Consider the following 15,000-nt stretch of genomic DNA (forward strand, 5'->3'; position numbering starts at 1 on the left):
ACCTTGATGATGCTTAACGGGAGTATATGTAATGAGGAAAAGATCCAGAGGAGAGCAACAAAGATGGTACCAGAATTAAGAGAGCTGAGTTAAAGGGTAAGACTTGAGAATTTAGACTTTTTCCATCATGAAGAAGAAAGAACAATAGGTGGTTTTATCACAGTCTTTAAGGAGACAGAACAATCAGAGGCCATAACTTGAAATTAAGCTAAAAACCTGTGTGAAAAGATGTAAAGTAGTACCAATTACAGCATATAAGTGATGTGTGAATAGAATAAACTGAGCAATGATAGTGCGAACGTGTGTCGAGATTAGGAATGGTTAGTTACCTTGTCAAGATTTTCACCATCCATCTTGGACATGGAGTTCTACACTCTTCTCACGCTCTCTAAAAATCTACAACCCGCTTCTTCTCTCATATATGGAGTGTTTTTGCTGATGCCAGAAACCAAAGGTCCGAGTAGCTATGGGTGCTGCTCCTGGGTGACGTTTCCACCAGCTTCACATATACCATCCTTGTACCTCAACTTGCTGAAAGGTATCCACTGCGACAGACATGAAGACAGGGTTACGCACAGTTCATGGGCTAAGCCAGTTCATGTTCCATCTCCTCATGGCAGAGGGAGTTGAAGGCCGGGAGAAGACGTGAGTACGTAGTTGCACAGGATGTGGTGAGTGATGATGATGGTTCTACAAAATGAATCCAGAGAGCGGCATCAACACAGAACACTCCCTTCAAAATAAAGAATCTTGACCCAAAATGCTACAAACGATGCACGCCACCTGATTCATACTACGTCCAGACTTCTCAAGGGATGATACATCATATTCACAGTAACGCAGCAGAGTAATACCACGTATTGCCAGGTTCCAATCGCTGTTATGCAACTGCGGCTTCCGTGTTAGAGATGTGTACCCTCTCGCCGGTATTGACATGGTCTAATTTCTCAAAAGGTCTCTTGGATTTCAAGGGCACTTACCGCTGAGCGAATCTACGCAACTGGTGGCTTCAGCTGATCAAGGTCGGTTTTGCTTTCTGGAGCAATGTTCGTTGTTAGAGGGGCCTCTGTACTCAACACAGATAATGTTACCTTGCAGAAATAATGAATCAGCTGCAGAATGAACCAGCTACACGTTTCTTTGAGACTTCCTCTTAATATGTGACCGCTGCTTTACTGAGATCAATATTCTTTGACTGTAACATTCTCGTCCACTGTCATGGCTTCGCAACTCATTCCTGCATCTCTAACACTCTGCTTTTCAGGAAGTATCCATGTGTACCACGTCTCCCTCGATGTGATACTTCCATTTTCTTCCAGAAATTCTTGACTTCCTAGCATTTCTAATCATGGTTGCTTCTTGCCTGGTATTGTCCCGTGAGGAAACAGCTCTTTACCTCGTCAAATCCACTGTAAAACTCCTTCCTGACCATCTATATGTACACTTCAACTCAACGACCACTGACTGGTTCATCCTTAGCTTCAATCTCCTTAAACCCTTTTCCTCTTTTTTTTTGTGGCTGGATAATATATATTTTTCTATTTACCTTACGTTTACCACGCTAGTCAGCCATGTCCTCTGGCGAAGCTCTACCGCCGTCATGTACCGTTCCTCCCTTGGGTGTTCTCAGCTAAGTAAACATGCAGGTCTTGTGACCGCCTTTCCCATTTTCTCTCAACACATTTTGTCAATCTTGACGATACATTTTCTTCTTTTTTCCTCTCCCTCTCTCTTCCACTGGATCTACTGCCACGCATTTCCACTCAGTGTCTGTGATTCTTGACGCCAAGAAAGGTATGTCACCTCTTTCACTGATCAGAATCCTTAAAGGATGTATCCCAATGGTATCCCACAAGCTGAGGCGATTCCGGCAACTTTTCGGTGAATGGTCATCATGTCTGTCTTTCCTTGCTCTGGCAGTCTCACAGAACCATCGCACAACCTGATCGTTTCATACCATACAATCGTCTATTTTGTTGGGTAAGCTGAAGAGCAGCTAGTGTTACTGGAGAGGAGACGCCAGCCCAACATGTCTGCCAGTATCTCTTTGTGATCTTTCTGTGTCTTCCTTGCAAAGTTTCAGGATGGAGGAGATGAAGTATTGACTTCAATGTTGTTCCTTCAGGCAGGGGGAGTTTCTTCGACAGGTAACTCATTCTTCAAGGGGTAACTCACTCCTTAAGGGGTAACTCATTCTTCAAGGGGTAATTCATTCTTCAAGGGGTAACTCACTCCTTAAGCGGTAACTCATTCTACAAGAGGTAACTCATTCTTCAAGGGGTAACTCATTCTTCAAGGGGTAACTCATTCTTCAAGGGGTAACTCACTCCTTAAGGGGTAACCCATTCTTCAAGGGGTAATTCATTCTTCAAGGGGTAACTCATTCTTCAAGGGGTAACTCACTCCTAAAGGGGTAACTCATTCTACAAGAGGTAACTCATCAACTAACGAGCATGTCATTGCCCCCTCAAAGCTGTATCTTCCTATTGGCTTTAATTTTCACAAGATGACTTGGTCTCTAAATCACGGTAGAAATAGAAAAAAAAATTGTAATTACGCGAGACATACATACATTCCTTCAAACTCATTTAATAAGTATGATTTGCAGTCATTATAAAGTCATATTGGGCCTCAACATTCCCTTAACGACAAACAACAATGAAAAATAATATATTTAGCTTGTGTCAAACATGCATATCAATTGCCTGGTTTCAAAGTTGGTGCCAACGAGTACAGGTATGTAGGAAAATTATCATCAGAAATATACAAACACACACACACACACACATACACACACACACACACACACACACACATATATATATATATATATATATATATATATATATATATATATATATATATATATATATATATATATATATATATATATATATATATTATCCCTGGGGATAGGGGAGAAAGAATACTTCCCACGTATTCCCTGCGTGTCGTAGAAGGCGACTAAAAGGGGAGGGAGCGGGGGGCTAGAAATCCTCCCATCTTTTTTTTTTTTTAATTTTCCAAAAGAAGAAACAGAGAAGGGGGCCAGGTAAGGATACTCCCTCAGAGGCCCAGTCCTCTGTTCTTAACGCTACCTTGCTAATGCGGGAAATGGCAAAAAGTTTGAAAGTTTGAAAAAAAAAAAAAAATATATATATATATATATATATATATATATATATATATATATATATATATATATATATATATATATATATATATATTGGAGCGGGGGGCTGGAAATCCTCCCCTCTCTTTTTTTTTTTTTTTTTTTTTTGATTTTCCAAAAGAAGGAACAGAGAAGAGGGCCAGGTGAAGATATTCCCTCAAAGGCCCAGTCCTCTGTTCTTAACGCTACCTCGCTATCGCGGGAAATGGCGAATAGTATGAAAAAAAAAAAAATAAATATATATATATATATATATATATATATATAAACGCCTATTTACATAAATATTCATATCAACATACAGATACATATACGTAAACATACAGAGACATATGCATGTATACACATGTACATACTCCCTTCATCGATTCCCAGCGCTACCCCGCCCCACTGGAAACAGCATCGCTACCTTCCCACTTCAACGAGGAAGCGCCAAGAAAAACAGACAAAAAAGGCCACATTCGTTCACACACAGTGTCTAGCTGTCATATGTAATACATCGCACATAACAAACTCTAGGGATAAGTTTCTAGGGTCAAAGGGGATTCAAATCAATAAAAATCTCACGTAAGATTTAGAAATGATTTTATCGTGATCAAAGACCGTGATAACGTAACAATCAAATCATAATTACGACCACCGATGCTGAGGAGGTGACCCATGCATAAGATCGACAGAGCTTGGGGGGGGTGGGGGGGTCCAGTGGTGAAGGATACGATTCACTTGAAAAATGTGAAGTTCGGTAATGAGATGGTGGTATCCTTGAGTTCAAGTGGGTAGAATGTGACAGAGCCAGAGGCAGGAGTGAGTGGAGAGAGAGAGAGAGAGAGAGAGAGAGAGAGAGAGAGAGAGAGAGAGAGAGAGAGAGAGAGAGAGAGAGAGAGAGAGAGAGAGCAAATCTTCGTAGTTACGGGTCTTTTGTCCCACTTAATATGTTAGCTAAATCCAGCATTCACGGTAGGAATATGTAGAAATTCATTATAGAAACTACGTCTGTATAACAACTTCGCAGCCTCACAACTAACCCTATGGAACGAGGAGAGGAGTTGTGATGGGTTGTTAATAAGAATGACGGGAAACGTGAATAACGTTAAGCATTTCCACGTTAACATGCTCCTCGTTGAAGCGGAAAATTCTGAACCCACTCACGACCCTTCCCACGCTCCCCTCCCTCACCGCTGTCATGAACCAGTCTATCCCGACGTGTTGGAGCAAATCAATCTCCCGGGTCGAGGATGGACTTGTCGTAATGGCGCGGAGGTCGCACAACACACACACACACACACACACACACAACACACACACACACACACAACACACACACACACCCAGCCAATCATCACCCACTCCTCATCCAGAGGAGGATGGGCCGTCGGCCAGTGAACATCAAGAGCCGATAATGCCATCTGCACGCGACCGACCACCTTCGAAAGTCAACAGGCCATCTGTCCGCCCAGGGTGATAGGACCATCTGCCCAGGGTGACACGGAACCATCTGCCCATGGTGACGGGACAATCTGCCCAGGGTGATGGGACCATCTGCCCAAGGTGACACGGGACCATCTGACCAGGGTGATGGGACCATCTGCCCAGGGTGATGGGACCATCTGACCAAGGTGATGGGACCATCTGCCCAAGGTGACACGGGACCATCTGCCCAGGGGTGATGGGGAGCGTGTGACGGGCGTAACGGCAGCTGGTGTGACGCGACGCCTGGCGAGGGAGGATCATCGTCGTCGTCCATGACGAGAATACGTTATGTGAGAGAGAGAGAGAGAGAGAGAGAGAGAGAGAGAGAGAGAGAGAGAGAGAGAGAGAGAGAGAGAGAGAGAGAGAGAGACCCGCCCACCCAACTCATAGCCTAGGCCATCACAGCCAATCATCATTCCCGATCGAACCGAACACAACAACTTGTCACTGTTATCACGAGCCGGTATCACATACATAAAGGTCGCTCACGAACGATGAGGATGATGACGTCATCGACCGTCAGTTAAAACCCCCCCCTCCCCAAGAACGAAATACGTCATCAGCTAATCATCAAAACGGAAGGCACGCACCCTCATCCAATCAGCGCTTCGCTCACAAACGAAGAATATACAAAAAGAGAAAATAAAAGGCAGCAAATTAGTACCTTGGCAATGATGTAATTAATCGTGAAATACATAATGGCTGATAACTACGCTTAATGAATTCATTCTATGCGGGAAAGGCAAAGGCGATCGAAGAGGAACAAAAGAAAAATATACAACGCAAAACATGAATGGTTAAAGGGTTATGACAGTGAGTGTAATGAGATACGTAATAACTCATGAAGTTATTATGACAGTGAGTGTAATGAGATGCGTCACGACCTGACGTGGAGTTAAAGCTGACTGACTGACTGACTGACTGACTGACTGCATGACTGACTGACTGACTGAATGCCTGCCTGAATGAATGAATGACTGACTGATTGACTGCCTGCCTGACTGACTGACTGACAGATTGCCTGCCTCCCTGAATGACTGACTGACTGACTGCCTACCTGACTGACTAAATGACTGACTGACTGACTGAATGCCTGCCTGACTGACTGACTGACTGCCTGACTAACTGACTGACTGCCTGACTGACTGACTAAATGACTGACTGACTGACTGAATGCCTGACTGACTGACTGCCTGACTGACTGACTGACTGATTGCCTGCCTCCGTGAATGAATGACTGACTGACTGACTGCCTGACTGACTGTCTAAATGACTTACTGACTGACTGAATGCCTGACTGACTGGCTGACTGACTAAATGCCTGACTGACTGACTGACTGACTGCTTGCCTGACTGCCTGACAGACAGACCGACTACTCCGATACGTCGCACGACTTGACTGGCTGCATACAGAGTGTAGCAGCTTCCAGGGGTCACCAGGGACGATGATTAAAGCTGTTGTCAAGGTGGTGGGGTTACGCCTTGCTGGATCCTAACCCCGAGAGCACGGAGGATCCTCGAGCACGACGGTAGGATCCTCGAGCACGGCATTAGGATCCTCGAGCACGACGGGAGGATCCCTGAGCACGACGGGAGGATCCCTGAGCACGACTGAGCACGACGGGAGGATCCCTGAGCACGACGGGAGGATCCCTGAGCACGACGGTAGGATCCTCGAGCACGACGGTAGGATCCTCGAGCACGACGGTAGGATCCTCGAGCACGACGGGAGGATCCCTGAGCACGACGGGAGGATCCCTGAACACGACGGGAGGATCCCTGAACACGACGGGAGGATCCCTGAGCACGACGGTAGGATCCTCGAGCACGACGGGAGGATCCTCGAGCACGGCGGTAGGATCCTCGAGCACGACGGGAGGATCCTCGAGCACGACGGGAGGATCCTCGAGCACGACGGGAGGATCCTTGAGCACGACGGTAGGATCCCTGAGCACGACGGTAGGATCCTCGAGCACGACGGAGGATCCCTGAGCACGACGGGAGGATCCCTGAGCACGACGGGAGGATCCTCGAGCACGACGGTAGGATCCTTGAGCACGACGGGAGGATCCCTGAGCACGACTGAGCACGACGGGAGGATCCCTGAGCACGACGGTAGGATCCTCGAGCACGACGGTAGGATCCTTGAGCACGACGGGAGGATCCCTGAGCACGACGGGAGGATCCTTGAGCACGACGGTAGGATCCTCGAGCACGACGGGAGGATCCCTGAGCACGACGGGAGAATCCCTGAGCACGACGGGAGGATCCTCGAGCACGACGGTAGGATCCTCGAGCACGACGGTAGGATCCCTGAGCACGACGGGAGGATCCTCGAGCACGACGGTAGGATCCTCGAGCACGACGGGAGGATCCCTGAGCACGACGGGAGGATCCCTGAGCACGACGGGAGGATCCCTGAGCACGACGGGAGGATCCCTGAGCACGGCAGTAGGATCCTCGAGCACGACGGTAGAATCCCTGAGCAACAGGGCATGTAAGACGTCCGAGGTAAACTATAGAAAAGTCTTTGAGGCCTAAATGTGGATAGGGAGTTGCGATGGCAGCTGGAGAATGGATGTGTGGATGTGTCCTTTCTTCGTCCGTTCCTGGCGCTACCTAGCTTACACGATAAATGGCAGTCACATATGAAAGATAAAGATAATGATAATGATAATAATAATAATAATAATATATTTATATATATATATATATATATATATTCCTATGAGTCCACGGGGAAAATGAAACACTTTAAGGTCCTAAGTGCACTTTCGCGTAATAATTACATCATCAGGAGAGACAAGAGAGAAATATAAGTCAGTTGATATACATCGGAGACGAGCTAGGACGCCATTTGGTAAACATGCATGTTTACCAAATGGTGTCCTAGCTTCGTCTCTTCGATGTATATCAAATGACTTATATTTCTCTCTTGTGTCTCCCCTAATGATGTGATTATTATACGAAAATGCACTTGGGGACTTATCGTGTTTCATTTTCCCCGTGGACTCATAGGAATATCTTGATCACGCGCAAAATTGTGATCTTTTCCAATATATATAAACTGAAAGATGACAGCATCACACGACGACAAGAATAACACAAGCAGGTAAAAACAACAAATGTAACTAAAACAAACACAAAAGACGACACTCCAACGGTGCAGGTAAAATAGAATACAATAACTGCGAGTACAAAAATCACAATAACAAGAGCAATAGTAATAAAAGATTCTTACACCGGCACCTGTGCGCGATTTCCGTTCGGTTAAGCCAAAAAGTTACCGCGTCGAGTCACTCAACGCTGCCAGACGCACGACCAAAAATGTATAACGCCGTTCGGCTGACAAGTTGTTGTACCAAGTCACCCTCGACTGCCAGACGCACGATTACCGTAAATTATCATCGGTAACTCACCGGCCCACAACGGCTTTTACCGGAGGAATTTTTACTCGGATAAAGGACGTGAGCGACTGTGTCCATGGGGAGGCTGAAGGCTAGGGTACGAATCGAAGAGAAATAAAAAGGAAAACATTTCGCCTTCGAGAATCTACTGGTAATGATTACCATTTAATGTAATCATCAATAACAAAAGATTTATGATGTGTCAATGTGTTGTTGCTCGACTTCTCTCAATTCTTCGCCGGCATCCTGCAACACTGACGTGCTGTAGGTGAGTTCTGAAAGTCTGTGTTGTTGTTAAAATTTAAGAAGTTAAAGCCGAACACAAAGTGTCTTAAAAGTGGAAAATAAAGTTATCCACCGGGGTGAAGGACGTGCTGAGAGAGAGAGAGAGAGAGAGAGAGAGAGAGAGAGAGAGAGAGAGAGAGAGAGAGAGAGCTTGGTTCAAAGGTGACTGCCATCGTAGAGCCACAGAGACCCATCTGGCTCACGGTATATCCCACAGACTATGTGATAATGGCTCCTCAGACCTCTGGGTCGTGGGCAACACCGTCACCAGTTCTACGTAAAGACACGATGGGGAAAATGCCTCTCTCTCTCTCTCTCTCTCTCTCTCTCTCTCTCTCTCTCTCTCTCTCTCTCTCTCTCTCTCTCTCTCTCTCTCTCTCTCAGCCGAACCCGTGTCTTCATTTCCCCAGTGTAGCCAAGACTCTGCCCACTACACCACTGAGACACCCCAGTGGTTGCTCAACATTCTGTCCACGTGTCCTGCCACAGAGTTGTGGCTCCTCCTAACAAGGAAGATTTCTTTTCCTTTCAAGACAACGAGTCTGAGAGATTTGTGTCGGCTCACGTCCGCCCTCCGTTCTCTAACTAGACGGAGGCACAACCCGCACCACACCACCACCACGTCCGCCCTCCGTTCTCTAACAAGACGGAGGCACAACCAACCCGCACCACCACCACGTCCGCCCTCCGTTCTCTAACAAGACGGAGGCACAACCCGCCCCACACCACCACCACGTCCGCCCTCCGTTCTCTAACAAGACGGAGGCACAACCCACACCACACCACCACCACGTCCGCCCTCCGTTCTCTAACAAGACGGAGGCACAACCAACCCGCACCACCACACTCAACATCCTCCCACAAGAATCAGTAATTCTGTTTCTATATTTTACCAAACATAAATCACCTGCAGGCGCGGGAATGCATTGTGGTCGTGTTTGACGTCACGTTACAACAACGTTGATGTACGACAGTCGTAGAGTCTCTCTCTCTCTCTCTCTCTCTCTCTCTCTCTCTCTCTCTCTCTCTCTCTCTCTCTCTCTCTCTCTCTCTCTCTCGTTCATCCATTCAAGTACAGACTCGACCTTAGCACCCTCCTCCAATCCCCTTGTCGCTTTCCCCCGGCAACACGCTGCACCTTTCAAGCGAACCTATTGAGCAAACCTGCCACATATTCCCTCGGCCAATGTGAAGGTCTTCAAGAAGATCAGTCTTCGAGGAATCCAGGCCTGGTAGGCAGTCTGCTTGTGTCTCTTCGCAGATGCCTTAAAGTTTTCCAAGACCTTCTTCTTCAGGTCGCTTGCTGCTGGGGCAATACTGGCATCTACTGTACAAGTGCCGGAAGTAAGAGCTTGTCATCCACCTCCTCGCACTGACCCGTACATCATCCGCTATCACTCTTCCCTCTACACCCGTAAGTAATTTACTCCTGGTGACTTTATGGGAAAATTCTGGATTGTCTTTTTTGTCATGTCCACATCATTTAATTCAAATCTCTTGTTTCTCTTATTTCTTTTCATCATCTCGCTCCACTTACATCCTGATATCTTCTGTCTTTCAAATGACGACTGGCTGTAGTCCCGCTGATATCTTTTCTCTCTCTTTTTCTGACATCTTATATGGAGACATATCTTTCTCATTTCTAAGAACCTCACGTACTTTATGTCCTCTAATCATTACTGTAGACAGTCTATATCATGGCTAAGCTATTCAATGAGTGTGTGTGTAGGAGAGAGAGAGAGAGAGAGAGAGAGAGAGAGAGAGAGAGAGAGAGAGAGAGAGAGAGAGAGAGAGAGAGAGAGAGAGAGAGAGAGAGAGAGAGCAAAGGGAAGCGATTCAATTACTGCTTGCAAATGACACGGCTCTGGGGGACAACCAAGAGAAAGAAACTCTAATGGCCGGTGACAAAGTTTACGTGAGTGTGTGATAAGATGATATGAGATATGAGAAAGTTGAGAGCAAGTATGAGCAAAAGTAAACCACTGAGGTCCATGTGAGTGAGGGGACAGGGTGGTGTAAGTGTGAGTTTTGTGAGGGGGAGCTACCTGCAGGGTGTGGAGTGCCCCAGAACACGAGCAGACGTGGTAGCAGGTGGAACTACAGGGGATGAGCGAGGCACTGGTGTGGAGGAAGGGGCTACGGTCTGTGGGTGTATCACAAAGCGTGTGGAAGGAACGGTGAAGTATCAGTCAGGGTCAGATAGGAGTGTATGAGATGGTATGAGATGTTGTCCCGATGGTGTGGCGTGGATGTGAGTCTTGAGCAAAGGCAAGGATGAAGAGGAGAGAGGGGGGGAACACATGTCGAACATAAAAAGCTTGAGGATACTTGATACGAAGCACAATAATCGTGCGAGATAGGGCTTCCCAACCAGCGTGTCGCGCCACATCAGCGTGCTGCGACAATGTCATTAGTGTGGTAAAATCCTTATGGGAGAGATAAAACGATATCGCACTGTCTTAACAACCAACTGGAATATATATCTCTCGTGAAAGAACATTTTGCGAATCACTTGAATATATATGTGTGACTATAGAGGCACTACATTCGTGTCACTATGCCTCTCATGTGTGTTTAATATACTTTCGATTTCTTTTCTCTCATTGGGTAATGGGTAATAACGGTAGAATACTGGCAAAACTTTGATCCGGCATCCTGCGAGGATCAAGCAAACTCGAAAATGGGTCGTGAAATGAGTAATACTGTGGAGCAAAGGCGTGAGGAATGACAACGTAAAGAAAGAGGTGGAATCGTAGTCTGATTGCGAGAGGTGACTATGGAGTGGTGAACTGGCTCAGGACCATGGGAAGGATGAACAATGGAAGACTAACTAGAAGGATATATGTGTTAGAAGTGGAGGTTGAAAGGGGAAGAGTAAGGGAGGAACGAGTAGGATATGTAAAGATGGAGTGAGAAAAGCTTTGGGACATCGGGGCCCAAACATTCAAGAGGGTGCAAGGCGCGCATGGCACAAAATGAAATGTGTGTGTGAGTGTGTGTGTGTGTGTGTGTGTGTGTGTGTGTGTGTGTGTGTGTGTGTGTGTGTGTGTGTGTGTGTGTGTGTGTGTGTGTGTGTGTGTGTGTGTGTGTTTACTCGATCCTTGAGATGTGAGTAGAAGTATAGGGATAAGGAAACCCAGAATGAAGCAGGAGTGCTTCTAATATAACCAGGAGGGAACAAATCGTTACTTAGCGCATTCCTACAAGTGTAAGATGGAAGGATCCCGCTGTACTACGAGCAGCTCCGAGAAACAATTAATGATCCTGAGTCGAGTGCCAGCCTTGCCACAGCATCATGACCTCCCTCGAGATAGCCTGGGAAGCGAACGGTTTAATCGCTTAAACCGAGGAAGCGATCGCAAGATTACTATTGGAACCATGAATATTGGAGCATACACAGACGAGGAGGAGGCGGAGGAGGAGGAGGACGCTAGGAGGGAACTGCCGGGTACCGTGGAAAAATAGGGTGATGGATACACTTGAACTAGATATTCGAAGATTAAGAGGGATAATTTCGGACTGTGATTTGGGAGAGGGGTATACGTTACCCGGCAGACGAAGGAAGAGCAGTGTATCTCGAGGGTATTATAATAGGACCAGCGGTGACCAAACGTATGCAGAATTAAGACTGGCAAGTTAAAGACGTTACGTACAGTGTCTGACAGGAAAAAGAAGAGACTACAAATATTACATGCATCACAATTGGGGGTCTTACGCGAGAAGGAAAAACATTCTTTCCATCAAGTCAAAAAAAGAAAAAAAAAAAAGAAATGTCCGCTTCACCGGATATCGAACCTCTTTTAACAGATCTCATTTGAAGACTTGGACACACAACAGGTTGAGGACTAACAACACACACCCTGGACCTCTCGAGGAAGAAACAAGATATGAAACATTGGGGAAGATGGATTGATTCTTGACTGAGAAATATCTTTTATATTAAGCAACTCTTATGGTTACAGAGGAAGTCACGAGTGCATAAAGTTATAGACGAGCTCAGAGAACTAAACATTATCAGTCCAATATAGACGACATAACACCTTCTCACAAATTAATGATTTAAGTTTCCAAAGATGAATGAGATGAGTGGCTGGGCTTGAACCAAAGATTTAGTTATCACATATGGAGATATATGACTGAAAAAAAAAATTAAGTCTAAACAGGTGAATGCAATAGAATTAGTGATGGATACAGGAAACATTAAGAATTTCTGAAGACATACAAAGAGAAATGTAATGACTGTATTTGCTTAACAAAAAAAAATTTAGGAAGAGGTCAAAGCATGTGACAACAATCCAGTAGAAAAATGTTGGCACAAATACTTCTAGAAGTTGAAAAAAAAATTAGGAGCCGTACACCATGATGGACCAAGGACCTGAAATAAAAAGTCACAGTAGGGTTTGAAAACTTAGGACCTGGCGAAGAAGTAAAACGCCAGAAACTAGATTGGTATATGTCATGAAAAGAAAGAAGATTAAATTACGAAAATGAGAAAAACGAACGGACAAACACTGATAAGAGTCGAAGAAGATTTGAAGAAATAAAAAGAAAACACGAAAATAATACATCTGATGGCAAAGAGTCTTATCAAAGTCACAGAGTAATGATAACATTCTGAAAAGTGAAAATAATGAAGTCACACCTGAACCAGAAGAAATAAATGAAATCCATATCGATTATTTTAGAAAGTACACTAACGTGAACACTACTATAGAGGAAATATAAGTAGTAAAGATAAATCGGACCGACAGAGAGAGAATTTAAACTCAAGGAGCTTTCTAAGGAGACCTGTGGGTCGAAACGTCAGAACATTAAAAAGTTCCTGCCCATCTCTCTGTTTTCATCTACCACATATTCTCATATATATATATATATATATATATATATATATATATATATATATATATATATATATATATATATATATATATATATATATATATATATAAAATAAAAGTAAGTGAGGAACCTTGCGTATCATCTGACCTTCCCACCTCTACGCTATTGCCCTTCGCAGCATCCTGAGGAAAACACAATATCTTCCAGTGAACATCGTACTGGCCTCTGGGACCGATGGCGGTCCGATCATCAATCTCTCGTTCCCGGCCTCTCACCCCCACCTCACTACTCTCCCAGGTAGACCCCTGCCCTGGACCACGTCCGTACACTGCCCCGGTGGAGGCGCTCGTTTCCAAACCAATATCTTTCCACGCAAAGGTCCCTTTGCCACGGTAGGCAATTCCAAAAAAGAAGAGCAGACGCTTGTGAAACCTTCCATCGGACTGATCCTGTTGGTGTAGCAAGCAAATGCGATGATATCCAGCCTTTGACGCGCCTCCAGCCCTGGAGGCCAGAGATGATCTGTCTGTTTCCGATAAAATCAACTCTTCCACGACTCCCTTTCATACTGAGAGCAACCCGTCATGCTGCTGCATAGTAACACACACACAAATACCTTGAAGAAATTCAAAGAAGGTTCCACAAACCAATGCCGTGAGGACCGAGTCGTCTAGAACATCCCAGCTATCTTTGACAACACCAGCCATGATCCTCCAGTTGGAGGGAACCAATTTTCTGACGTCTCCCATCATGGAGACACTAATGCCCAGGTAATGACCGCGTAACCTTCATTCCCCTTCACTTGCGACATGATGGTAACAAGACCATTTCTCTCGAGTTCACCAAGACTAAGGTCGCGAATGATGCAACTCCAACGACCAATCAAGAACTGTCAACAGTGAAGACACTTTAACCCCGAGGTGTTACTATGGCTCTCGGTCTCCGGCATCAGCACCCAGGGCGAGGACCCAGCAATAAAAATGATGCCCCTAAAGGAACCTCTTCCCATCACCCTTCGGCTCACGATGATCCAGAGGTTATTCAAAGGCTAACTTCATCCTGACACTTTCACGTCTCAATAGGTTTTACAGGAATATAACCTCGAAGTAGTAAGAGACATTGGCCACACATACGGTCCAGCAGTTGAGAACACACATGTTTTAGCTTATAGAAAAATCTATCAACCTCTGTCTCACTGGCGAGATCCCAGCACCCTTCACTGAAGGTCCCATTGCCACAGCGCTTCCCTCTGTGCATTAGTAATAGACGAAGTGGACATGAGGCACACATTGCCATCGGTAATATCACATCGCTACTTATTCATAGCGGATCTGCCAAAAACGTCACCACAGAAGCAGCTTACCTGTACCGAGGACGAAGCCAGTTCGCTCTGACGTTCAACCTGGCAAAAAAAAAAGAGACAGAAACTGAGCGTCTGCAGCTTTGAATTGACATAGGGAAAGTAATGGGATGGGCTCATACATGGCAAATGAATTTTCAAACTGATAATTGCAAAGTGATAATAAAATGGTAAGCTATGATATGAATATCTGTTGAGCTACAGAAGGTAAATGAGGAACAGAAGTTGGGCGTGGTGATCTATGGTGACAGAGAGACAAGGAAACAAGTCACAAAAGCTTTAGTAAAATAGGTGGACATAATTCTTGGATTCATGCGTAAAGCTTCTGATTTTGTTTCAGAAAATCATTCTCGCTCTTAGCAACTCAATGATGCGTCTTTATCTGGAACACTGTATCCAGTTTTGGACAACCAACCTACTTGAGGAAAGACATATATACACATGACCATATTCATACTTGCTTGCCT

Source organism: Panulirus ornatus, chromosome 1, assembly GCF_036320965.1.
Source record: "Panulirus ornatus isolate Po-2019 chromosome 1, ASM3632096v1, whole genome shotgun sequence".
NCBI classification, from domain to species: domain Eukaryota; kingdom Metazoa; phylum Arthropoda; class Malacostraca; order Decapoda; family Palinuridae; genus Panulirus; species Panulirus ornatus.